At 39.3% G+C, this 27,344-nt stretch overlaps 1 protein-coding gene across 1 annotated transcript in view; it reads left to right on the top strand.

Moving 5' to 3' along the window:
- MIPEP (mitochondrial intermediate peptidase) overlaps positions 1-27,344 on the top strand; it is a 208,707-nt gene that overhangs the window by 177,591 nt on the left and 3,772 nt on the right. The gene's annotated exons all lie outside the window — the stretch shown is intronic.

Raw genomic sequence — 27,344 nt, 5'->3', positions numbered from 1 at the left:
CCACAGTGATCGATCTGACTTAAATGTTTCTTTGCCTGGATCTGTTGATTCTAATCCCATTGTCCTTTATAATACAACCCAGATCCTTCTCTTCAGTCATTCATTTATTCAACAAATACCTGTCAGGTGCTAATTATGCTAGGGACTATTATAAATCCTGCAGGAGAAGTAGTAAAAGCCCCACAGGAGATTCCCTGCTCTTGGGAATCTCCCCTCTGCTTTTCCAGAGGGTGTGTCTATGCAGGTGCTTTCTGCCCTCTGGCATGGAAGGTTTATCAAGAAAACCAGCTAGCCCCAAGATCCTACAGTTTGGTCCACCAGGAGTGGATTAGTGCCTGGACGTCACCCTCTCATCATAAAGAACATGCCTGCAGATTCTACCTCGGCCTTCCAGTCTTCCCCTTGGCTCTTACTGAACTTTGCTTCATCCGGGAGCTGTTTTAAATGGTTTGGATGTATTGATTTATTTAATCTTCTGAGTAACTGGTAGGAATTATCATTAGGCCCACTTCACAGATGCTGAAACAGGTTGGGTGACTGGCCCATGTCACAAGGTAGTGGTAGAAGAGCTAGGATGCAAACCGTGATTGCTGGCAGCAGAGAACAAGCTCCTCAACAGTTAGTGCTTATTTCACATGTGTGTCAATCAGGGTACCTAGTCAGGGGTCTGTTGTGGGCCACAGAGAAGTGAACTAGTTTACTTAATAGTAAGCAACTGACTGTGTAAATTGCATCTTGTTAGCTGGTTGTCTGTGGTGGGGGGCATACAGCCCAAGTGAGTTGAGAAACAGAGCTGCTCCAGGGTCACTCTGTGCATTTTCTTTTATCTCTCCCAGTAGTTGTGCCTCCTGTAACCTTTTGAAGCCAGCTTCTAAATGCTACCTGCAGGCAAATGTAAGCTCACAGGCTGTTCCAGCAAAAGAAAGAGAAAAAAATTAAATCCTTTTCAATGCTTATCTTTTGGATGGCATATTTTACTACTATGCGTTCAAGAGTTTATAACAACCTCTCCAAAAATTGTCTTTTTATAAAACATTTTTGTGTTAAGAAGCTTAATATTTTCAGTATTGAAATCTGCATACTCAGAAGAACAAGTCCTTAGTTCAATCTGGAGATGCTGAAGTATTAAGACTCCAGTTAACACCAACAATAGAACTATTCTTCTTTTAAATTTTAATATTTTTTCTTAACACTGTTCTGTCAGAGCTCATTAATTCACATGATTTGTTACATGTCGCAGATGAATGGGGGACATAGGAAGAGATTATATGTCTGTCATTACTGTATAAGGTTGGATTTGTAAGACAAGACCAATAGTGGTATCTCATTTTTTCGTATGCAACCAGCCTACACCCCAAAATAGGAATGTCTTAGATGATAGCCAGAGGCATCCCTCGCAGTGGCTGGTAAACTTATTGAGATTTGTGATAAAAAGCATATATGAGCTAGTTGGTGGTATTCTTCTATGAAAACAACTTTTTATAGGCACTTTATATATTTTATTTAACTTATATGTATATATATATATATACACACATATATATATACAGAGAGAGAGAAATACCTACCTTCAAATCATGTACCCCCCTGTCCAAATCACAGCTTTCTTAACCTCCTCATTTAAGACCTGTGCTTTGAATTAAGTCTGGATCATTTCTTAGGGTCAGAATACCCACGCATTATACTTCTGCTCTTAGGATGATACACATTCCAGGACATCAAGTATAGAACATCTTGGGTCTTTGAATATTAGGTGCTATTTAGGTGAACTGTGAGATTATGGATCTTTTCCAGAATGCATTGTCCTTTTGGACCCCTAGCTTTGCTTACTAGCTGTGAGTCCCTTGGCCTTCCCTAAGGGAGGGAAGACAGGACAGCGTCCTTTGTATCCAAAACCTGGCCTACGGGAGACTCTGAGCCTATAGAACTCCTCTGCTCTCTTTTCTCCCTGCTGTTTGCTCCACACGTGTCAGTTCTGGGCTCCTGCTAGATCAGCACGCCTCTGCACGCTCAAGTGCTCAGCGAGGCCTTTGTTCATTGGTTCCTGACTTAAGTCTACCGAGAGTGAGCCTTGGGCGAAAAAATCTAAGTTGCAGCAGCAGTGATTTTCTTAGAGTAAAAAGGAGTTACCTGGTAAAAGAAAGCTGGATTTGCCATTACTAATTTGGCTGCCTACTATCTATAAGTTACTTTGGAAAGTCACTTAGTCTCCCTAGGAAAGGTAAAACATGATTTGACTTCAAAACACTTCTTTCCAATCTGTTTCTCTTTACTTCTTTTCTCCAGTCCAATTCTAAGGGTGTGTGTATGTGTTTATGCATGTTGTAATAGAGACAGTAGAAAATATGATGTAATAGAGTCCTTATCTATTTATAAATATATTCAGAACAGTGAAACATAGAAGTATATATGTTATAAGTACAATATTCAGTTACTTAATCCTCAATAAGCACAGTATGGCAGTATCTGAGTGAAACTTTCTTGATTTCCAAGAATTCTGGAATGGGGTTTTACTATCTTTTTGTTTCATATACTTTGAAACTTCTCCTTGCTAAGGTTCTCTGCTATTCGTTCCATACCCCAGCAATGTTTTTCTGGTTTAAATATTACATTTCTGTTTTTTGTTGTTGTTTAAAATAAACCACAGTAATATGGCGTTTTTATTCATGCTATCATTTTATAAAATGTGTACTAGAATTTTTTTTTAAGTGTTCTCTGGTAAACATGATCCGAAGTTCATTTTCTATGCCTTCATTTCAGAAAATGTCTGGTTTCTAGGAGAGTGAACATGGAGTGAGGTTTGTGAGTAGCATGGAAATCATATTTTATACCCATTGTGAAGAATTGTTTATTACTGCAATAAAGCAAATAATGGAATTATTTGGATATTGGGGGTAGAAGCTATATTATATTACTTCAGCAGTTTGTGAATTACTCATGTAAGTTTATATAGCTTTACGTGTTCCTGTTCTGTCTTTTTGTGTCTTCTGCTATCTGAAATTCTTGGGTAAATGGTCCTTGCTGAGTTTTATGTTCAGGTTTTACTCATCTTTCAAAAAAAAACCACAAAACTAAAACAAAACTAATATTTAGAAAAATTGTCAAATGCTTTCTGATATACCACCTCGTTTAATTCCCCATGACATAGTTTCATAGATAAAGTCCAAGTTTTTACTATTTCCGTGCTACCTTGCCTACAAGTTCTCTAGGAGCCAATTTGGGCTGAAATGTACCCACGAAACTACATCAGTAATCAATATTGTTGCCTGTTGGTTGTCTCGGAAGGTGCCAGGGCCTACAGCCTCCCCAATCAAGGCAGATATTACCTGATTCTTGTGCTAGATAAACTGTGCCAACGCCAAAGTGAGAATTGACTGAATCAAACCTTTGGCACCTAAGATCTTCTAGAATATGCTAGCATCAACTGCATCTCAACTTTTGATGGTTGCAAATATATTGACTTCTCCATCTTCTTCAGTTGATGACTGGAAGCTGATCTGGCCTTGAGAATGTGGGAGAAGTAAGTAGCATGAACCTGAGGTCTGATGGGTGTCTTAATGACTCCCCTACCCCAAATGTCCTTTTATTCCTTTAATGTCACAAGCTAACTATTCCCATTGATGCTGAAGAGACTTGCTGGGCATTCTCTGAGCAACAGTAAACTTTAAAAATCAGTTTTCACGTGAGCTCCTCTTAGACTTCCGTGGTAGAATCCTCCACTGTTAATCATTGTTCACCACTGTGGTTCTGATAGAAAAGTTCTCCCACAGCCCAAGTTGCTTGACGCACCAGTTAGATTTCATGTTGCTGCCTCTGGTTATAATTAGCATTCCTTGTACCTTCACCCTTCAGCCATTGGACAAAGAATTTTGCGGGGGAAGAAAAAGGTGAAAGTCCAAGATTTCAGCATTCCAGGAGGTTATTTTCAAATATCAACTTTATTTCTGCACGCCTTTCCACAAAGGAAACTCTTAGGTGCATTTTTATATATCTCTGGCCAAAAGTAGTATACGAGTAGAGATACAACTTTATTAACTTGACGGAGTTTTAAAAAGGATCACTCATCAGATAAGGCTAAAAGAAACAGTAGATAAATGAGTCAGTTCTCGGCCGTGATACTCCTTCAGTTTGTTTTTCTATATCACCAAAATGACTCCTGTAACCGAAGTCTGGAAGCCCATAGGGCCTTACCATAAGCGGATTAACGTCATAATGCCTCACAGTTCTGCAGAGCTTCACAGTCTTTTAAACAAACTCACTTTTGCTGTAATTATCCTTTATCATCTCTTCTAAACCATTGCATATAATTTTTACTCAGGACACAACCAGAGAATTTTAGTTTATACTTCAAAAATTCATCCTCTTATCCCAACGAGGATTAATAGAAACAGTCTGTAAAGATATCTATTCTATTCTTCAAAAACCTTCTTGATTCCAGTAACAATGAACACATCAGCACCCATGTTTGTGTTTCTGATGCCATTCTCCAGTAAAAGGAACCAGGTTTCATTGAAGAAATGACTGATTCCAGGGCCCTGAATATACAAGATTAGCCTGGAGCAACTCATAGCACCAGAATGTAAGGCAGTGCTCAGAAGCACACAGTGATGGGGAATGTCAAAGGGAACCAGGAGGCAACTGAAGGAAGTCCCAGAGGTCCGAGCTAGAACAATTTGAGCAACCAAATAAATAAGGCAGTACTGGATGTAACCCAAAGTATAAAATAATTGTCTATGTGTCCATACTGGTATAAATAAATTACTGAATAAACCAACGCAAATAAGTGGGAAAGGGAACTAGATCAATCTCTGGTGCAGAAGAATTCCAAATAGAAGGATATTCCGTGCTCAAGGAGGTAGAACATAACTCCCCACCCCTGAAGTATGGACTGCATACAGTGACTCTCTTCAAAAGAGTACAGTATGGAAGGAGGGGAGAAACCTGACAAACCCAGCTTCATCCACATGTTCAAGATCAGCATCATCAGTGATAACTTAACAGTGATAAGTGTGTATCCCCATGGGATGTGGCAAGATGGCACTTCACCTCTGTGGTCTTCCCCCAGAACCAATAACTCCAGTCTCATCATGAGAAAAACATCAGAAAACCCAAATTGAGGCACATTCTATAAATACCTGACTAGCAATCTTTAAAACTGTCAACGTCACCAAAAACGAGGAATTCTGAGAAACTCTCATAGCCAAGGGCAATCTAAGGAGACCGATACCTAAGTGTAACAGGGGTCCTGAATGACATTCTGGGACAGAAAAAGGACACAAAGGGGAAAACTGAAGAAATTTGAATGAACTATGGACTTGAGTTAATAATAATATATCAGTACAGGTCATTAGTTATGACAAACATACCTTACCAATGTACGATGTTGACAATTGGGGACACTGATTGTGAAACATATGGGGACTCTCTCTACTATCCTCACAACTTTTCTGTAAATTTAAGACGATCCTAAAATAACAAGTTTCTAGAAAAAGCAATAACCTCTTTGGTAATATTTTCAGTCACAAGAGCACTGATTTCATTTGCCATATCCACATCCCCTGCCTTGTGGCAGCTGAGCCCCATGCCACTGGCACTGCTGGGGGAACAGGCATTGGGGCCTGAGTACATTTGGAGAGGGAGTTTATTGTGGCACAGAATGAGGCTGCAAAGATAGAAGGCTGCAGATTCTGTTGGGCCCTGTGCTTGCTGAAAGAGAGAATTGGCATTTCTTCTGTGGACCATGAGCAACCATTGCCTGTATTTTGTAAGGCAGGTAGTGACAAGATCAGATTTATGTTTTACAAGATTCCTCTGACTGTCATTGGCAGTTTCCAGGTGAAAAAGAAGAATGGCCAGGCAAAGAGAGTGGACAATCTGGATGAAAATGAGCAGATCAATTTAAGAAGCCCTATGATATAAAATCAGCAGGGCTTGGGATTCATTTGTTGTAAAAGTGAGAGAGAGGGACACCAAGGATGACTCCTGAGTTTCCTGCTTTAGCGGCTGGCTGGCTGTGTTATTTATGGTGGTGGAGAACTACGAGAGACCCACCAATGAGAACAGATGGAGACAGGGGCAGGCTGGGGCATGATTAGTAGAAAAAACATGATACCAACAGAGGAGCAAAAGCCAGGCTTGTGGCCCTAGGACAGTTCAGTTGCCATGTAGAATTCAGCACAGGAAGGTCCCAAGCCAAGGGGGTTCAATTACTGAATTACCAAAGGGACCTTGTATCGATTTGCTACAGGTAGCCCTTGTGCCCACAGTTCTAATGATGGGAACTCACTTTTTCATAGTGCAAATTTATTTTTAATTTTAGGCAGCTCTAATTGACAGAATGGCACTTATGCAAATTGACCCAAAATAGTCTCCTTTGGAAAGTTTGTCTTGTTGACACAGCATCTTTAGGTAGTGAGCATTATTACTTGGATATATTTTTAATAACCTAATTACTACCCTAATAGGCGAAATGTTCTTAGTATGCAGCTTTACTGTTGGGTGTTACATGTACAATACAAACATGACAGCAGTCAAGTAGCTATAAGTCCTGTCTGTCGGCATTTAAAGTAAGAAAATTAAGCAAGCATTGTTCAACAGTAGCTTGATTGATTTTCCCAATTGTCAAAATGTATTTAGAGTAACTTGAACAGAAAAGCTCTTTTGTATTGTTTTATAGCACTGAAAATTAGTAATCATAATTAATTTCAGGTTTAAAACATGCAGTTAACATTTGATCATGCAGTCTAGTTAATCCTGAAATACTGTCACTGGCAAAGCTGGCTTTCCCAACACCATCAGACAGCAGTAATGCTGGGTGGTTATTTCTAAGTTGTTGTTCTTGTTTTTGTTTTTTTTTAAATATGTCTCTCTGCTTTTTTTTTTTAATTAAGTGAGATTTTCAAGGGAGAGATAAACATTAGCACAAGTTAAGTTGTGCCTGACTTAGCCAACATCTGTGCCCCACAAGTGTGGGGACTTAGCATATATCGGTGTCATCCATGCCTGAAGGACACATGCCCACTTACTAGGGCCCATGCAGCATGGCGAGGGCTTCACATTTGTGAATGATGCAAACAGAACCTCACGAACAGACACATTAAACGTCAGAAGGTATGACAACTTAAAACAGCTTGCATGAGAAACAGAATTATACTGTTGGAAATAAATTATCCAGGTGAATTTTGTCAGTTGCTCAAAAGTTTGTAAAAATAGATTCTCTTCATTTCCCTTTTGTAGTCAGAAAAGGCTTCCCTATCCCTTGCTACCCTCTTCCTCTGCTTTTTTCCTTCTTAGTAGATATTTACTTCCTGACCTAATTATAACGTGTATTATTTCATTTATTGTTTGTGATCTGTGTCCCCCAAATAAAGTATACGCTCAGTGAGGAGAAGGAAATAGACTGTTAATGTCCAGTGCATCTGTTCTACTAGCACATAGACATTCAATAAACATTTGTCAATGAATAAATACATGAATATCAAAGTATGCTTAAAAGATCAAATGTTTCTTGTGCCATGAAAAGGTTGTGATTATTGGAATGGGAACAAATTTTTACTTGCCTTATTTTGAAAAATCTCTATATCACATAAACATGTCCAAGTTTTTTGTGGGCCTAAGTATTTTTTGAAGCTCTTTTAAAATGTAAAAGAAAACCTGTACATAGTGAAAGTTTTCTGCGCTACCCTTGTTCATTATCTGGCACACTCTATGATTTCATATTGTGTCTGCTTAGCTGTCTGGGTGTCAGGTTTTACTTTTGCTGTCCTCACCACCTGTTCTAGCCTCCGGCTACCACCTAACACTTTATAATTCCTGTTGCCTGCTTCACTGGCCTTATATTAGTCAAGGTGCTCTAAAGGAATAGAACCAATAGGACAGGTGTATTTGTGTGTGTGTGTAGGAAGAGATTTATTTTATGGAACTAGCTCACACCATTGTGGGACTGGCAAGTCAGAAATCTAAAGGGTGGGTTGGCAGGCTGGAAATCCCAGAAAGGATAATGTCACAGCCTTGAATGTGAAATTGGTAGAGGAGGCTGGCAGGCTAGAAAATCAGAGAGGAGAAGAGGGTGTAGTCTTGAGGCAGAATTCCTTCACATCCCTCATTTAGTTCTTTGCTCTGAAGGCCACCAATTGATTGGCTGAGGCCCACCTACAGAACTGAAAATAATCTCTGTTACTTAAGGTCAAATGATCTAGATGCTAGTCCCATCCTGGGGTGATTTGTGCCCTTTGTAGAGTTTTCCCTAGAAACACCATATATTTTACCACACCATACATAACCACTGTTCTGTGAGGTATAGAAAAAGGATCATTGTTTATATTTTATAATTATTATACTGTAAGGCTATCTGGTAGCCTACTCTGGTAAATTGATAGTTATTTGAGGAGCAGGCATTAAAGTAGAAAATATACTTTTATTTAGGAGATCAGAGATAAATTCTGCAATTTTGAGGAAACTAGATCTTTTTCTTCTGTGAAACTTAACCCAACAGCCTCTAGCAGCCTTGTGTTGAGGGCTTTTTTTCCCCCTATTTGATTCCCAGTGTTCCAGTGACCAAATTCAACAACATAATATTTGCTAGCCAGTATGATGAGAAGCCTCTGGAAAGTAACTTTTAAACTGGCAAATTTTTAACTTCTGACTGATAAATCCTCCATCGGCCTGCATGATCTTAAGTGTAGTTGAGGCCCTTTTCATCTCTGGACCATACTTGGCTCCTGCCATAGGGCGAGTGAATATTGGGTGTAAAAGAGCCAGGTAGAAGGGAAAAGCAGAGGCCCTCGTGGAACCACAGGGCTGTTGGCTGCATACTCCTGTTTAGGTTCTCACTGGCAAGATTTTGCCCCTTTTGCTAACCAGGTGCATCAGCTGGGGATTCTCCCACCTCCAAATTCCCACCTCAGTGATCTCAGATACTTGTGCAGTGAACAAGGAGAGCCATTCTGAAGGAAAGGTCAGAGGTCAAGGGAGAATGACATCATGAAAGTGTGCTAGGTGAGGATGGAGACAGAATTTTTAAGCCCTGCAACACTTATTTGGTTGGTGTTGTGGGATCTCCATCTCCCGTACATGGAGAAGGCCTTGAGAAGTGTAGTAACAGCCCCAGTGCTGCTGGCTGTGAAATGGTATGGACAGGGTTTGACCCAAGCTGCTTTTACTACAGAGCCTGTGAGGAACCCGCCAGCATCCTTCATCTGGCTCACCTGACCCCTCTTTGAACTGAAAACTGCTGTTATTACCCTCTTTCCATACCTCTCTTGGCACTGGTTACTTTTGATGAGCTGTACTCATTCTGACAGTTTTCTCTGAATAATAGTAAGCTACCATCTTCTATTGTCTGAAGTTTAAGTTGCCCTCTTCCATTTGCATAGCCATTTGAGATAATGTCTCATGAGATTAACTTTGAAATCTGAGAGCTTTTTTCCCCCCAAATTAATCTCTTGTAGTAGACTCAGGCCAAGAAATATGTCAGTGATCCCATTTTTAGATTATGTCAACACGTACTACCTTCTAAAAGGAATGTAGATGATATTTTCTCAGCTTCCTCTGATTGCTTAATGGAAGCATCATAAAATGTTCTTTAAAGATGTTACTTGCAGATGGTATTGTTGATATGTGATTACAAATGTGTGCTGCTGGCAATGGGCTTAAAGCACGTTATAAAAGCAAATGCCATTTCCCCAAAGCTCTTGATCTAGAGTCTAAGCTTTCCTACCTGATATCTGAGGCATCAGCTTCAAGGGCTAAGAAATTAGGAGCCTTGAGTCTCTTGGGCAGGATTGACGTTGGGAATACACTGATAAATTTACATTGGAAGATACACCAATAAAAGCTAAAATAATAAAAGTAAAGGTTTAAACCACATTTTAGTTGAAGAATCAAAATTGACATTTTCTAACCAACTCTTGTTTGATGTTGCCATGGAACTTAGAGATGCAGAAGTTTCTCTTGGTTTAAGGGACTCATTTCCTGAAAAATATATTGTTTGCAAGATATATTCTGGTGTTTATTTGAGTTTTTCTAACTATCTGTAAAAGAAACTTTTTCCTTTTGCCTATTATGTAACATTACTAGTAAAGAAGCTAGATTAAGGAATTATCATACTTAAGCCTAATTTTCTTTTTTACTTACTAGTTCATTTTTACATTTTTTAAAAATAGAACAACCCCTCCTTAATTTCACATCTCAAATATTTGAATAATATTATGAATTTCCTTCTCTACCCCATTGCATAAGTTAAGGTATGTCAAGTAACACATGTTTCGTTTTTTAATCTCTTTCCTCAAGGAGCGGAATGTGTGTTTAGTTTACTTAAGCTGCAGGGTCAGAAGAAAGGCCAAACTCCACTTAGGTTTCCCCATCAAGCAGTTTAAACAAAACTAAACTTTAAAAAAAATTCTTAAAATCTTAAATCACAGACTCAGATGGATTGGAATTTCAACTTGACATTCATTTCTGTCTTCCTTTTTGTGCATACATTTTTAGCTTTAGGATGGGAATTTTATTATGAAGCTACAATAGCCTATCATATCAGTTTTCCAAAGATAGATAATACTGCATGTTGGATATTAACCACTAAAACCAGTGTCTACTCTTTTCCATTTCTAGAGTTGACACGACAGGAGAGAATAATAATAATAATGAGAACAATAACAACTGCTAAAAGCATAGCATATGTTGAATGTTTTCAATGGGCCAGGTACTGTTCTAGATGAACTCATTGCATATATTATCTCAGTTCTCTAAACAGCTCAAGGAGGGCTGAATTAGCATTCTTGCCCACAGTCATACAGCAGCAAGTGGTGGAACTAGGATTCAAATTCAGGCTCTCTAGCTCATCTTCTATAGACCATTGATTCCTTAAATTCCTTTTTCAGTTCCTACAAGTAAACTTTTACTTCGGAAACAGCTCCATGACTATTCCACATTATTTTTTCCTTGCTTTATTGTAATTCTTGACAACTCAGCCCTCTTGTCATCAATACACTGATGCTCAAAGAAGATACTGTAGAGTTCTCAGGGTAAGATTCTATGGGACAAATCTAGATGCTCACTAGAATTGTGAAGTATCCGTTGCCTTACTGAGAATAAAATGGTTTTATAGCAAAGGTGTTGTTGGATGAGAATGAACGAACGAATGAATGAATGAATGAATATGTACATGTCAGAGTTTCTGCCAGTGAGTGTGTTGTAAACACTCATTGGCAGAAACTTTGTCATGGAATTAGAGTTAGAATTTAATGGTGCCAGGATTACGACATAGTTTCACTAGTAGAGGTAAATGGCAACCCAGAATAATAGCCAAGTAAATAAACTCCCTAATCTTTGGCTTGTTTAGATATTTACTCAACCAAGCCTCTGAAATAGCTGAGAGCTTTTTTGGAGAAAGAAATGGAAGAGAGCACCTGTGTTCTCAAGGCTCAGCCCTCCCTTCTGTAAATGCACTGATTTTTTCAGAGGGTGTGGACGTGTTTAATGTGTGGGTGTGTTTGCTTAAGGAAGACATTGAGCTTCAGAAGGCAAAATGTTTTGTAACCCAGAATTGTAATTGTAAATGGGGATTATTAAATCTGACAATGAAGTTAAAATACTAATGTGTAAACAGAGCACATATTTGAACTTGCTGGGCGAATTTATATATGGCAGGAAGTTCAGAGCCTTCATTTCAGTGCAGTCCACAAAAATAGAACCTCGTATTTGAACAGCAGCAGATATTAACCCAGCCAAGGGAGCAACAGTTTTTTAAGTTCAAAGGAGGAAAGGAATTTCACTTTCTGACTAATATTCTGATTTTTCCCAGGAACTGATTATAGATAGTGGAAATCTACCTTTAGGACAAAGGTGTGGATAACCACAGCCTTGTAGTAACAGAGCAAGACTTCAAAGTGGAGAAGGTGAGCCATACACTTGCCCTAGGCTTGGGAGAGACAGATCTGGGAGAATTCTGATCTCATAAAATTCACTTAGGATTGTTCAAACCACTGCACCAGCCTTTGTAGCTACAATTCACAGTTAGTGGGAGCTAAGTTTGGCACATATAATTATGTCATCATAAAAAGATAGCCATTAAATATTCTGAAGTGTTTTTAGAACTGGTAGTGTTGGGACTACTCAGAAGCTCCTTTCCACTCATTCCCAAATCTGTAGAAGTAATCTGCTTTTCAGTACATGCAGGTTATTATAATGTTTGGTAATGGAGGCCAGGCAAGGCAAAGGCTATCGATCACCCAGGAGAGGCAAAGCCTGATTAAGTTTAGTAGCTTTCACCTCTTCTTGGTAAACCTTTTATCAGAGCTGCTACGAGGTAGAAAAATGGATTGATTTTAGTTATATCTTTTGTTTGTAGCTTTTATTAAACAGTCATCTGAAAACAGCAGATGGCAAATGTAGGAAAAATGTAAGGCAAGTAACGATTCATTAGCAAGATAATTAGCTTGTGGTTGTGAGTTTTATGATAACATCCTGAACACTTAATCACAGACCAATGTTTTGAAGTTTAAATTGTGCAAAAAATAATAAGCAACCTCATCCATCAACTTTTGAACTGGGAAGTAAGTTTCTATAAACCTTTGGGTCTGAGTGTTATTGTAGCCAGTTATTAAGTGTTTCTGCTTGTTAAGTGCACTATCTTACTTAATCCTTGTAACAGTCTAGCAAAGTAGATGGTATCATGCCAAGTTTATGAACTTCAAACAATTTTTATACTAGCAGAAATGAGGCTTAGAGAAGTTAGTCACTGCTCTGAATGAATACTTAACTAGTATTCTGACCCAAGGTGTTCACTCACTAAACCCTTGCAGTAACCACCAGGATATTTTGCTTTCTTTAGAGGCATCTAGAATTTTGTTTAAAAAGGAAGAGTTTATCTTCCCTCTCTATTCCTCCTCGGCAGCCTTTCCAAAGATGACTCTTATGTAGTTTGAAGAGAATTAGACTGAAATTTAAAATTATGACATGCCATGCTGACCTAGAGAACGTGCCATTCAGCCCCAAATTCTTACCCGAACAGTGCCCCAGAGGATGCCTACAGGACAGCCTGGTACCTCCTCTGCTGTGTTTTCATAGCTCAGGCTATTGCCTGGATAGAGATGCCCATAATGTTTCCTTTGAGAGTCTGTCTCTCTTGGTTCATCAGACCATCCCCTAAGTGAGTAGATATTTGTAGGCCTTAAACATTCAGGTAGGCTGATGTAACTCAGTTCATTTAAACCAATTACCAGTGCTGAATTTGAAATGTAAGAGTATGATTGGCTTTTGCTTTGATTTTTAAGACAACTGATGATTTCCTTGTCCCTGACTGTCTTGGTCTCTGAAGGCCTGGCCAGTCACAATAAGTATCAGGACTCCTCCACCACCTGGCTCTCAAAATATGGAGGACCCAAGCCTCGATCTCTCTTGGACAGCCTGGGGCATTCATCTAGTTGAGGCAACTCTATTCCATGTTTGGAAACCCACCAAAAGAAGGGTGTCTCCTTCCTCGACTGTACAAGGAAAGAGCTTGTTTTGAGAGGACCCACAAACTACTGAGACAACCCCACCCTTTACACCCTACGATATTCCTACCAGACCTCTAACACAGCTCTGGCCAGGGCAGTGAGGCAGTAGAACACTCTTTTCCCCTCTTTGGCAAGAGCACCCTTCTTTCTTCCCCACTGAACTTGGGAAGCAGAAACATGGCATTAAAGTGTGCTTTGTATGCCCTGAGACATTGTGAGTCTGAGCCAAAGCCTGGTCATTTAAGTGAAAAGTCCATGCTTTGAGTCCCACCCCTGGGTGTCAAAAATTGGTCCTTAATCAAAGATATCAGTATCCCTTAAACATCATTAGTCCCTTTTAATAACTTGTGAACTGATATTTCATCAATTGGGAATCTCCTTGAAAGAAATTGATCCAGCTCTGTCTTACCAAAGCAGGAAAGGAATTCTTTGAAACAGTGTGGAGGGAGGATTTGAAACAGGGCAGAGAGAAGGCAGGGACCGGACAGCCCATGGGTCTCTGCAGAAGAAACTGCTGCGTGATCCCTTCAGGGTGCTAGTATCAGGAAGAATCACCTCCAGCTTCCTCTGATCTTGTATCAGAGTAGAAGCTCAAGAATCAGATGCCGGAGAGGAACACATCTGATGACCTCGCAGAGCAGAATGAAGGCGGGAGTGCCTGGGACTCACTTCTATCAGGCTGCCTTCATTGGAGCAGCAGCAGGGTCTCTCAGCCTCAGCACTGGTGACATTTTGGACTGGAAACTTCTCTGTGGTGGGCTGTCCTTTGCAGTGCAGGGTGGTTGGCAGCATCTCTGGCTTCTGCCCTCTAGATGTCAGCGCTTTCCTGGTTGTGACCATCACAAGTGTACTCACACCTTGCCAAGTGTCCCATGTGGGGCTAAGTCATCCCCAGCTGAGAACCACTGCTCTAAAGTAAAAGCAGTCCTGTAACCAGAAGTGAAATGGGTGCTGGGTACCTTAACTGAGCCATAGCCACCCAGTTTTTCCTGGATACTAACCCTGGTTATAATTCAGCCCAAGCCTGTCGGATAAGAGTTCGAGAAGGACTCCTTGCCACCTAGTAGAATTGGGTCACGGAGGCTTCCCACACTCCCTCCCCAGCACACTCCACTCCTTGCTGCACATCATCATGGCCCCTCATCCACAGCTTTGTGCTAACATAAGCTCTTATGTATTTCCTTGGTTTTCTCCCCAGCCAACGAACTTTGTGTCCCTGCTGTCTAGCACACAGTGCTGGGCACACAGGGACTCATTAGTACATTGTTTTGTTTTTATTTTTAATAAGTGCATGAACAGACTTGCGGGGATAATTGGAAGCGAGGACCGGCCAGGGCCCTTTGTGCTGTGGTGTTGCTGGGAGGGAGGTGGGCTGCTCCTGCAGAAGCCCTCAGGGAGGGGGGTATGGCAAGGGTGAGGGGAGTTGCTACCTAAGCACCATCCATCCAGAGGTCCACTAAGAATCACCATATAAAGACCCAAACTTTAGCAGAGGACATGAGATTTCGCAGAGCCTCTGCACCTGTCTTGACTTCCTGCTCTTGTTCTGGGTGGGAAGTTTCTCCTCCTGAGCTCCTGTGGGCCTCTCCCACCTCCACCGCCAGACAGTAAGAATGGTCTGAACCATTGCTTCTCAGATGCTTTTCAGATGCTTTTCGGAGCTTTCCTCACAGAAGAGTCAGTAATTGAGAACAATTATCAAAGTATATCCTGCTTTGTTTGTTTGTTTTTTAATACAGATACCGCTGCTCACCTTCAAAGGATGCCTCCTGTTCAGGAACTTCTTGCGCCAGTCAGTGGCTGTGGCACCCCTCCCCTTCCTCTCACCACCGCTGGCTTCCTTCAGGTCCCTTTCTGCCTCTCCCCATCCCCCCACCAGCCCCAGATCTGTAGGCTGTTTTCATGCTAGATCCACTGGATCAATTTAGGTGCTTTTCCAGCTATCTGTTTCATCTCCAACTATCTGTTTCATCTCTCTTGAGGCTTAGAAATCACCACTTGGAACAGATCCCAAGCAAGTCCTAGCTTTATTGATAAAATTATATCTTCTATTTCATTTGAGAAATATATTTATAGTTTAATTAAATAGAAAACCATATAACTCTTTTTTGCTTAATGTTTTTAAAGTTGTAGTTGCCAGTTGAGAGAAACTGTATCTCATTTTCTAGTCTAGTAGTTATCCTCAGGTCCAGCTGATCAGTGGGCCTTCACACTTTAGTATGTGCTAGCATCTTGAAATAAAAGTACAGATTGCTGGCCCCCCAGCCCCAGAGTTTCTAATTCAGTCGATCTGGGGTGGGAACCAGGAATGTGCATTTCTAATCTGTTTCTAGGTGTTACCAATGGAATTGGTTTGGGAAATACCACTAGAGCCACTAGATCATACATGTCTATTAGGTAGCTTCTCAGTCATTTGTTTATGGAGCTCCTGCCTCAATTTTTTTTTTACCTGCCTTAACATCAGGTACTCCAGGTACAGATGGAGAGAATAAACAAATGAATAAATGGAAAAAACCATAAGAGAAGTTCTAATTTATAGTTAGTTCTTCATCTTTCTTTTCCCTTCACTATTTAACCTTTGATGTGTGCTGATCAAACTCACAGTTTTATTTTATCAGTCCCTCTTGGTTGATGTTAAGCAATATTTGAAATAGACTCGAAGATAACCTGTGACTATTCTACTTCTCTTCCAAGGCTTAAAATGATTCTCATGTATTTTAATTGCCTAGCTAATCCCTGTTTTCTCTAAATTAAATGATACACAAACCATCTCGCCTCAGGCACTTGGTAAAGGGTAGGTGAGAACGAGATTTCTCCTTTGGGAGTTTGGCTTAGGGGATTGATCAGTCTGTTTTAGCTGTACATCCAAAAGGGCACTCGAAGGGTTGAAAGTTCACACTATGTGTGTGTTGCTATTTAAATGATGGTCTGGTTAGGTTATATATTATATATTACAAAATAACAGGGTGTGAACTTCATGGACTGCTTGCATCTTGGTATTGAACTCATTCTGTAGCTCCAAGAATTTTTCCTTGATGAAAACATAGAAATATGCCTATTTGGGGCCCCTTAAACACATAAGGGCATCTGTTTGCAAGTGGTTACCCCAGATACTTGGAAGCCACCCAGAAAGCATCCTTAAGACAAAACTCTCAGGCACTGTTTCTCACAGTATTATGCCTAAAACAGAACTCTGGAAGTAAGCAGCGTTGCTAAGAATTGTGTGTAGATAGGAAGGGACACTTCATCAAGATGTGAAGACCTCTTCCAGTTGCAGCTGTTCAAAGTAGTTTTTGCCAATAGCAGCTGACTGCCCTTCCCAGAAAGGCTGCACTCAGTTCTCTGTCCTCTACCACCAGTGAGATGGTTGTGTGATTGTAACTGCTCATGAAGTGTACCCATAGTACATAAGTTGAATTTCCAAAAACAATGGACATTCATCAGTGCCTTTAAGGCAATAAGGGAACAAGTAGTAAATTGGGTACATATGACCATGTATGGCTTGGGGAAACCATTAGTATTTTTTCTTCCAGGATTTCTCCACACCTTTAGGTTCAAGGATGCTGGTATTTATATATGGGCCTTTTTTTTGCGCGGGGGTGGGGGGTGGGAAGGGTATTGCGCATGGTCTGGGAATCGAACCGAGGTCTCCTGCGTGGGAGATGAGCATTCTACCACTGAACCACCCGTGTGCCCTCATTATGGGCCTTTTTAAAAGCATACATTATTTTATACTATTAAAGAACTCTATGTGAGAGCACATTAAAGGAAGGGGTTCTGGAGCCAGACTGCCAGGTTCAAGAGCTTGCACCATCATTTTAAGAGTTGTGTGGCCTTTTTGCCTCTGTTTCCTTATTTGTAAGCTAGGTGCCTCACAGGTGTGTTTGAAGGACGGAGTTAGCCCCCTCAGCGCAGTACATGGCACAGAGTAAATGCTTAACAAACAGTGATCATTGTCATTTTGTCATTCTCGTTGGCACTTTCTGGCTCAGTTGTGTCCGGACCAGGGCCTCATGCAGGTTATCTTCCCTCTAGTCCCAGCTTTGTGCCAACAAGCAGCAGTAGAAGTGGCACTTTTGTAAACCCTGACCTACTTAAAGAGCCAATTTTGAGATCCTTTTGATACCATAATTTCAGTCAGGCTAGAATAATTGCCCTAGTACTTTAAGGTTAGGAAACCTGCTAGTTTGAACAGAGCAGTGGAGAGGAAAAATGTTCCAGCTTGTGCCTTCTTTTATAGTTCCAGTTTACCTCTCACGTGAAATGAGATGAAAATTAAATTAACTACTCATTATACCACTATCTCTCCGTGTAGGACAACTACCTATTTTCCTATTTATGAAGTGATATTTGCATTGTATATCCTTATACAATTTTGTCTTAAGCTGTCATTATTTCCCTCTTTTTGGTTGTGTGTGTTCATTTGTTTCAGCTCTTTTGGCAAAATCTGCCCATTTTCCCCCTAATTCAGGAGATTTTAATAGTGAAATGTGTGTGTATAAGCCCCATCCACTTATGTGCTGAAAGACTTCTGTGTAGTTCCCAGAGGAACTCCTGAGGAATTGCAAGTCTAATCAGCACGCTTTTAAAATTAAGACTTGAAGGCAAAGGGGAAATCTTTGTCAGTTTAAAAAAATCCAAGAATTCTTGAAATTTTTTGACTACACAAATATAAAAGCTAACTTCAAACTCTTCTTCTTTATGAAGCTGCCTGAAAGCATGTTTTTCTTCTAATTCTCTGTGTAGGGTTCAGTTCAGGTTGACACTTGCAAAGCATTTAAACCTAATTAAAGTGAGGGCACCATAACAATGTACCAAGAACCTTCTTGCCCCTTATCCCTTCAGGTCCTGTTTTCCTCGTTTTTGACCTTCGTCTTTAACACTCACGTTACATACAAAATTACCAACTGAGCCATTTAGCTCTAACCAGACTGGTTTAGAAAGATACCATGAATGTGCACGTCTTTCTCTTGTGGATTCCCGTTCTCTGAGGTGCAGGAATGGTTTAAGATGGGAAGTTGGAGAAGGATGTGTATGCCAGTTAGGTGTGTCTGTTGAGAAGGAGAGAGGAAGGTCATGTTTATATTGGCAGTTTCTTCTGGGGCTTTGAACCACTTCAAAGGAACTGGAGGGCCATACTTACCAGACTAGGTTCTGACAGTTCTAGTCATTTAATTATAAATGACCAGTCATTAAATTATAGAAATGTTTCAATTTTTAAAAGGAGGAAAATGATGTAAGAGGCTAAAGCATTTGATCAAAAGCCATGTTTGAATGTTTTTCCTATGAAATATTCTCTGCATTAAGTCCATGAAACCTGATATGTAATCAGACTGAGTCTTCTCAAGTGTGCAATATGCAGTGTGCTACTTTGGCAGTCATCAGAGACCCAGCATCTCTCACTACATTGGTGACACAACTGGACCAGAGCTAGGGTCTTCTTTTGTCCGTGGAGAGTATTTTATTGTTAAAAAAATAAATAAGTAAACAATGTGTTTTGAACTTTAGTTTTGCAAATAAAAATGTAGAGATGAAACTTTCTTGTAGTAATCCTTATTGCTCAGAGGTTTCCTAAGACGGAGATAGTAGAATTTGAACCTGAATGAGGATAGAAATATTTTGGTCTGTGGTTGAAAATACTGCAATAGTCGTATTGTTCTTACCTACACCAGGCCTAGTTAGTAGCTTAAAAGTATTTGACAGAAATGACAAATATGGCATGATCCCACTTATACCTAAAATAAGCAAATTCGTAGGGACAGATAGTAGCTTATAAGTTACCAGGGCCAGAGGATGCTTAATGGGTGCAGAGTTTCTGTGTAGATGATGTCAGCATTTTGCTAATGGATGGTGGTGATGGAAACACAACATCATGAATGTAATTCATGTCACAGATTGTACACATCTCCAGCCCTGCACCCTCCTCCTGCCTCCTCATTCCTACTCGTGACTGGTGCCTGGCAATGCAGTGTGGTGCACCCCCTGCCTCTCAGACTTGGCCAGCTGCTGTTCCTCCTCACAGCCCTGCTCCTCCTGCTTCCCTCTCAGTTTCCCCTTCCCGGCCTCTGCTCCTCCCGCCCTCTCGGTTAGAGCTGCGCAGTCTTAAATGCTTCCTCTCCGAGAAGCCCACCTGCCCTTACTCTCTTACCCTGCCAGACTATTTCGTGGTCTACATATAATTTCCCTTTTCCCACTTTCTCTCCTCTCTTAGTTGTCCCCTCCACTGAAAAGGTGCAGAGGACCCAAATCCTACCCATCTTTTAAATTTGTACTCAGATCTTATCTTCTCCAAAAACTCCTCTCAATCTCTTCATTGGAATTTATTCAGCTTTTTTCCTCTGGTCTTCTCCTGTACTTTGGATGCTGTTAATATCCACAATTTACTTTTTTTCTAAATATTTTATGTTGAAAATTTTCAAACATTCAGAAAAGTTGAATTTTTCAATGAATACTCACATACTTGCTATTTAGAGTCTACAATTAACATTTTGTTCTATTTGCTTCATCACATATCATCTGTCCATCTACCCCATCCATCCTTGATGTATTTTGGTGCATTTCAAAGTCAGTTTCAGGCATCAATTCATTTTACACCTAGACACTTCAGCATGCATATCATTAACTAGATGTCAGTATTTGTTTTTGTTTTTAGATAAATTTTATATACATTGAAATGTACAATTCCTACATGTACGATTTGATGAATTTTAATACATGGATATGCCCTTACAAAATCATTGTCTATATATAGAACATTACCATCACACCAGAAAGTTCCCTCATACCTCTTCTCAGTCAATTCCATTTCCTCTCCCAAGACAACCACGATTTTGATTTTTTTCATTGTAGATTTTTTGGGCTTCATATAAATGAAATCAAACTACCTACTCCTTTATGTAAGGCTTCTTTCATTCAGTGAAATAGTGGTTTTTTTGTTTTGTTTTGTTTTTTCCTATCATAGCACCTGACATAATAAGCATTCAATCATATATATATATTTTAACTTTTTAAATTGTATAATATAACATATATACAAAGCAAAGAAATAAAAACCAAAGTTTTCAAAGCACTCTTCAGCAAGTAGTTACAGGACAGATCCCAGAGTTTGTCATGGACTACCATATGATCTTCTCATATTTTTCCTTCTAACTGCTCCATAATATAGGAGGCTAGAGGGTTTAAATATATATTTTTTTGATCTTCACAATCAACTTTTTTTGTGAAAAATAACATATATACAAAAAAAGCTAGAAATTTAAAAGCACAGCACCACAATTAGTTGTAGAACATATTTCAGACTTTGACATGGGTTACACTCTCACAATTTTAGGTTTTTGCTTCTAGCTGCTCTAAAATACTGGAAACTAAAAGAGATATCAGTTTAATGATTTCAGCATTCATATTCATTTGTTAAATCCTGTCTCCTCTGTATAATTCCACCCTCACCTTTGATCTTTCCGTCCCTTTCTTTAGGAGTCTTTGAGCTATGGCGGTTCTAAATATTTGATATATAAAGGGTTTGTCACTAATATGGGGTAGGGAGACAGAACTATCTGATGTTCTAGAGAGGCTGGGCTAGGTTTCAGGATTTATCTGGACCAGGGACCCATCTGGAGGTTGTAAGTTTCTGGAAAAATCACTCTAGTGCCTGGAACCCTTGTGAAATCTTACATATTGCCCTAGGTGTTCTTTAGGATTGGCTGGAATCGTCCTGGTTGGGGGTTGACGCGTTATGACAGGTAGCAAGGTCTACCTGAAGCTTGTGTAAGAGCAACCTCCAGAGTAGCCTCTTGACTCTATTTGAGCTCTCTCTGCCTCTAATACTTTATTAATTATACTTATTTTCCCCCTTTTGGTCAGGATGGAATTGTTGATCCCACAGAGCCAGGTCTAGATTCACCCCTGGGAGTCATCTCCCACGTTGCCAGGGAGACTTTCACCCGTGAATGTCATGTCCCACGTAGCAGGGAGGGCAGTGATTTCACTTGCAGAATTGGGCTTAAAGAGACTGAGGCCACATCTGAGCAACAACAGAGGCCCTCCAGAAGTAACTTTTAGGCATGCTTATAGGTAGTCCAAGCTTCTCCGCTACCTACATAAGCTTCACAGGAGTAAGCCTCATGATTGAGGGCATGGCGTGTTGATTTGGTTGTCCCTAAAGTTTGACAGAGTATCAGGGAATTCTCTGATGGTAAGGTTTAATACTTCTATATTTTTCTTCCATCCCTCAGGGGACTTTGCCAACACTTTTTATCTGCTTAATATACACTAGGATGTATCCAGGCATTACAATAATCTATACAGGATTAAAGGACCTCTTTCTTATGCTGTGCTCCCTGTGTTTCAGTTGTTCAAATGAACCATGAAGAGAGGCTGAATTAGATTATGCACTATAGAAAATTTAGTACCAGATCAGATATACCTTTCTTCCATTGGTCTGTAAGATTATGTGTGGTTCTAAAACATAGATACTATCTTCTATCTTCCTTTCCCCTATGTTCTGAATTACTTTAACCCCAACCTGTTTGGCTTCATTCTCATCTCTAAACATCAGGTTATGTATATAACACAGCTTCTCAAAATCCAGAAATAATAATCACCACTCCAGACTTAATGTGTCTGCACTAAAAGCTTATAATCTAGGCCCCTGTTTTCTTCTAAGCATTTTTTAAAGGTGATCATACCATTCTTGTTCTTTTGTTTCTGACTTATTTTGTCTCACCAAATGTCCCACAAGTTCATCACATCTTTACGTGCCTCATGACTTTGTTCCTTTTTGTAGTAGCACAACCTTCATTCATAAGTATGCACCATTGTTCGCCAATCTGCTTCTCCTTCACTGCATCCTTCAGCCACCTGCATTCATTGGGCATCATGTAGAAGGCCCACAGTCCACCAGCATTCTCAATTTTAGATAGTTTCATTGTTCCCAAGAGAAAGAAAACCGATAAACCACCCTCGCCAAATAGGAAATCTAAACCTCTTCTTAACTGTTGTCCCTCCCCCCATTATATACCTCTGCTGTTACTGTAGTAATGCTGATGGTTTCCTTTTGAACGTAGCTTATAGCATACAATAGCAGTTTTCCCCTTGTACCCTGCACTTAAACACTCTTTATACAAGAATCATATCTTTGAAATAATTCTTGCGAGAACTAATTCATATTTCTAGTGTGAATCAGTAGAACACGTAGGTTTATACAACCCCTTTCAATCTTCTTCATCTTCAATATGGTAATATTACTTCTAGACCCACTAATCACCTTCGCTCCTATCTATTTCCTTACATTGAAGTTCAACCTCGTTAGCTAACGGTTCACCCATTTCTAGCTTCTATGTATCTCTGAGTCCCCTATATTCTGTATTATAAGCCTCTGATTATACCTTTATACTGGTCATAAAAGTAGAATCATAGAGTATCTATCCTTTTGTGTCTGGCTAGTTTCGCTCAGCATTATGTCCTCAAGGCTCATCCATCTTGTCATGTGCTTCAGGACGTCATTTTGTCTTACTGCTGCATAATATTCCATTGTATGTATATACCACATTTTGTTGACCCACTTGTCTAGTGATAGGCATTTGGTTTGTTTCCATCTTTTGGCAATTGTGAATAATATTGCTATGAACATTGGTGTGCAAATGTCTGTTTTTGTCATTGCTTTCAGCTTTTCTGGATATATCCCAAGTAGTGCTATTGCTGGGTCATAGGGCAACTTGATATTTAATTTCCTAAGGAGCCGCCAAACAGTCTTCCATAGTGGCTGCACCATAGTACATTCCCACCAGCAGTGCATAAGTGTCCCAGTTTCTCCGCATCCTCTCCAACATTTATAGTTTCCTGTTTGCTTAATAGCAACCATTCTTATAGGTGTGAGGTGTATTTCATTGTAGTCTTGATTTGCATTTCCCTTATAGCCAGTGAAAATGAGCATCTCTTCATGTGTCTTGAGCCATCTGCATTTGCTCTTCAGAAAAATGCCTGTTCATATCTTTAGCTCCTTTTATAATTGGGTTGTTTGTTCTTTTGTTGTTGAGTATATGATTTCTTTGTATATAGAGGAAATCAAACCTTTGTCTGATTTGTGATTTCCAAATATTTTCCCCCATTGAGTATGCTGCCTCTTTACCTTTTTGACAAAGTCATTTGAGATACAGAAACATTTGATTTTGAGGAATTCCCATTTATCTATTTTTTTCTTTTGTTGCTTGTGCTTTGGGTGTAAAGTTTAAGAAGCTACCTCCTAGTACTAGGTCTTGAAGATGTTTCCCTACATTTTCTTCTAGAAGTTTTATGGTGCTAGTTCTTACATTTAGGTGTTTGATCCACTTTGAGTTAATTTTTGTGTAGGGTGTAAGATAGGGGCCCTTTTTCATTCTCTTGGCTATTGATACCCAGTCCTTCCATGCCCAATTATTAAAAAGACTATTTTATCCCAGTTCAGAAGATTTGGGAGCCTTGACAAAAATAAGTTGCCCATAGATTTGGTGGTCTATTTCTGCAATGTTGATTCGATTCCATTGGTCAGTGCTTCTATCTTTGTGCCAGTACCATGATGTTTTGATCATTGTCGCTTATAGTAAGTTTTAAAGTCAGGGAGTGTTAATCCTCCCACTTCATTTTTCTTTTTAGGATGCTTTTAGCTCTTTGGAGTCTCTCTCCCTTCCAGATGAATCTAGTAGTTAGCTTTTCCAAAGCTTCAAAGTAGCATGTTGGAATTTTGATTGGTACTGTGTTGAATCTGTAGATCAATTTGGGGAGCCTTGACATCTTAACTATATTTAGCCTTCCTACTCATGAGAAGGGAATGTCTTTCCACCTATTTAGATCTCCTTTGATTCCTTTTAGCAATGTTATGTAGTTTTCTGTGTACATGTCCTTTTTATCCCTAGTTAAGTTCATTCCCAAATACTTGATTCTTTGAGTTGCTGTTTTCAGTGAATTTTTTTCCTTAACTGACTCCTCAGCGAGGTCATTGTTTATGTATAGAAATGCTACTGATTTTTGCACATTAATTTTATATCCTGCCACCTTGCTGAATTTGTTTATTAGCTCAAGTAGCTTTGCTGTAGATTTCTCAGGGTCTTCCAAGTATAGTATCATATCATCTGCAAATAATGAGAGTTTTACTTCTTCCTTTCCAATTTGGATGCCTTTTATTTCTTTGTCCTGCCTGATTGCTCCAGCTAGAACTTCTAACACAATGTTGAATAATAGTGGTGACAGTGGGCATCCTTGTCTTGTACCTGATCTTAGGGGGAAGGCTTTCAGTCTCTCTCCATTGAGCATGATGCTGGCTATCGGTTTTTCATATATTCCCTTTATCATATTGAGGTAATTACCTTTGGTTCTTATCTTTTGGGGTGTTTTTATCAGAAAAGGATGCTGAATTTTGTTGAATGCTTTTTCAGCATCAGTCGAGATGATCATGTGAGTTTTACCTTTCAATTTTTGTTAACGTGCTGTATTACATTAATTGATTTTCTTGTGTTAAACCATCCTTGCATTCCTGGCATAAACCCCACTTGGTCATAGTGTATAATTCTTTTAATGTGCTGTTGTATTCGATTTGCTAATATTTTATTGAGAATTTTTGCATCTATGTTCGTTAGGGAGATTGGCCTGTAATTTTCCTTTCTTATAGTATCTTTACCTGGCTTTGGTATTAAAATGATATTAGCTTCATAGAATGAGTTAGGTAGAGTTCCTTTTTCCTCACCTTTTTGGAAAAGTTTGAGCAGGATTGGTGTTAGTTCTTTATGAAATGTTTGATAAAATTCCCCTGTGAAGCCATCTGGCCCTGTGCTTTTCTTTGTAGGAAGATTTTAGATGACTGAATCTCTTTACTAGTGATGGGTTTATTAAGATCTTCTATTTCTTCTGAGTCAGTGTAGTTTGTTTGTGTATTTCCAGGAATTTGTCCATTTCATCTGTTTTCTAGTTTGTTGGCATACAGTTGTTCATAGTATCCTCTTATGATTTCTTTTATTTCTTCAGGGTCTGTGGTAATGCACCCCTTCTCATTTCTGATTTTGTTTATTTGCATCCTCTCCCTTTTTTCTTTGTCAGTCTTGTTAGTGGCTCATCAATTTTATTGATTTTCTCAAAGAACCAACTTTTGGTTTTATTGATTTTCTATTGTTCTTTTGATCTCCCATTCATTTATCTCTGCTTTAACCTTTGTTATTTCTCTTCTTCTATTTGCTTTGGGGTTAGTTTGCTGTTCTTTCTCAGGTTCCTCCAGGTATGCTGTTAAGACCTCCGTATTTGTTCTTTCTTGTTTTTTAATATAGGCAGTTAGGGCAATACATTTCCCTCTCAGCACAGCCTTTGCCATATTCCATAAGTTCTGATATGTTGTATTCTCATTTTCATTCATCTCCAGATAACTACTGATTTCTCTAGCAGTTTCTCCTTTGACCCACTGGTTGTTTAAGAGTGTGTTCGTTTATCTCCATGTATATGTGAATGTTCTCGTTCTTTGGTGGTTAGTGAGAGCCAGCTTCATTCCATTGTGATCAGAGAAAGTGCTTTGAATAATTCCAGTGTTTTTAAATTTATAAAGACATGTTTTGTGCCCCAGCATATGATCTATCCTGGAGAATACTAGAGAAGAGTGTATATCCTTGCGCTTTGGGGTGTAATAACCTATATATGTCTGTGAGGTCTAATTCACTTATCAAATTATTTAACTTCTCTATTTCCTTGTTGATCTTCTGTCTGGTTGTTCTATCTGTAGAGGAGAGTGGTGTGTTGAAGTCTCTTACTGTTGTTGTTGAAACATCTATTACTCCCTTCAGTTTTGCCAATGTCTGTCTCATGAGCTTTGGAGCTTCTTAGTTGGAAGCATAAACATTTAAGGTTGTTATATCTTCTTGGTGAATTGACCATTTAATTAGTATATAGTGTCCTTCTTTGTCTCTTGTGATGTCTTTACATTTAAAGTCTATTTTGTCTGACATTAGTATAGCTACTCCTACTTTCTTTTGGTTACAACTTGTGTGGAAAATCTTTTTTCCATCCTTTCACTTTCAATCTGTTTGTATCCTTGTGTCTAAGGTGAGTCTCTTGTAAATAGCATATAGCTGGATTCTGTTTCTTAATCCATTCTGCCAAATCTGTTATCTTTTAATTGGTAAGTTTAGTCTGTTAATATTCAAAGTTATTACTGAAAATGCATTTCTCGAATCTGCCATCTTATCTTTTTTATTTTATTTGTCAGGTCTATATATTCTTTTACCTCTTCATTTTTGTATTCTTTAAGTTACAAATTTTAGTGGTATTCTTCATTTTGTGCCCTCTTCCAGACCTTCCTCTCTTGTCTTTTATTTTCAGTTCGCAGAACTCCTTTTAGAATTTTTATAGTGCCAGTCTCTTGTTGACAGATTCTTTCAGGACTTATTCATCTGTGAAAACTTTAATCTCTCCCTCAGTTTTGAAGGACAGTTTAGCTGGGTACAGAATTCTTGCCTAGAAATCTTTCTCTTTTAGGATCTTGAATATATCATACCCTGCCAACTCACCTCCAGCGTGCGAGTTGAATAGTCTGAACTCTGTCTTATTGGTTTCCTTTGTGTGTAGTAGATTATTTTTCTCTTGCTACTTTCAGGATTTTCTTCTTCTCTTCAATGTTTCACAGACTGATTAGTATGTACCTTGCAGAAGGCCTATTTGGATTTATTCTGTTTGGAGTTCTTTGGGTTTCTTTGACTTGTATATTTACGTCCTTTATGAGGGTTGGGAAGTTTTCCCCCATTATATCCTCAACTACTCTTCCTAGCCCTTTACTCCTCTCTTCTCCTTCTGGGACAGAAGGAGAAGATGTATTTGTGCAGCTTGTTTTGTCTA

Source organism: Tamandua tetradactyla, chromosome 4, assembly GCF_023851605.1.
Source record: "Tamandua tetradactyla isolate mTamTet1 chromosome 4, mTamTet1.pri, whole genome shotgun sequence".
NCBI classification, from domain to species: domain Eukaryota; kingdom Metazoa; phylum Chordata; class Mammalia; order Pilosa; family Myrmecophagidae; genus Tamandua; species Tamandua tetradactyla.
The sequence above is the reverse complement of the archived record's forward strand: the minus strand, read 5'-3'. Positions and strand labels throughout refer to the sequence as shown.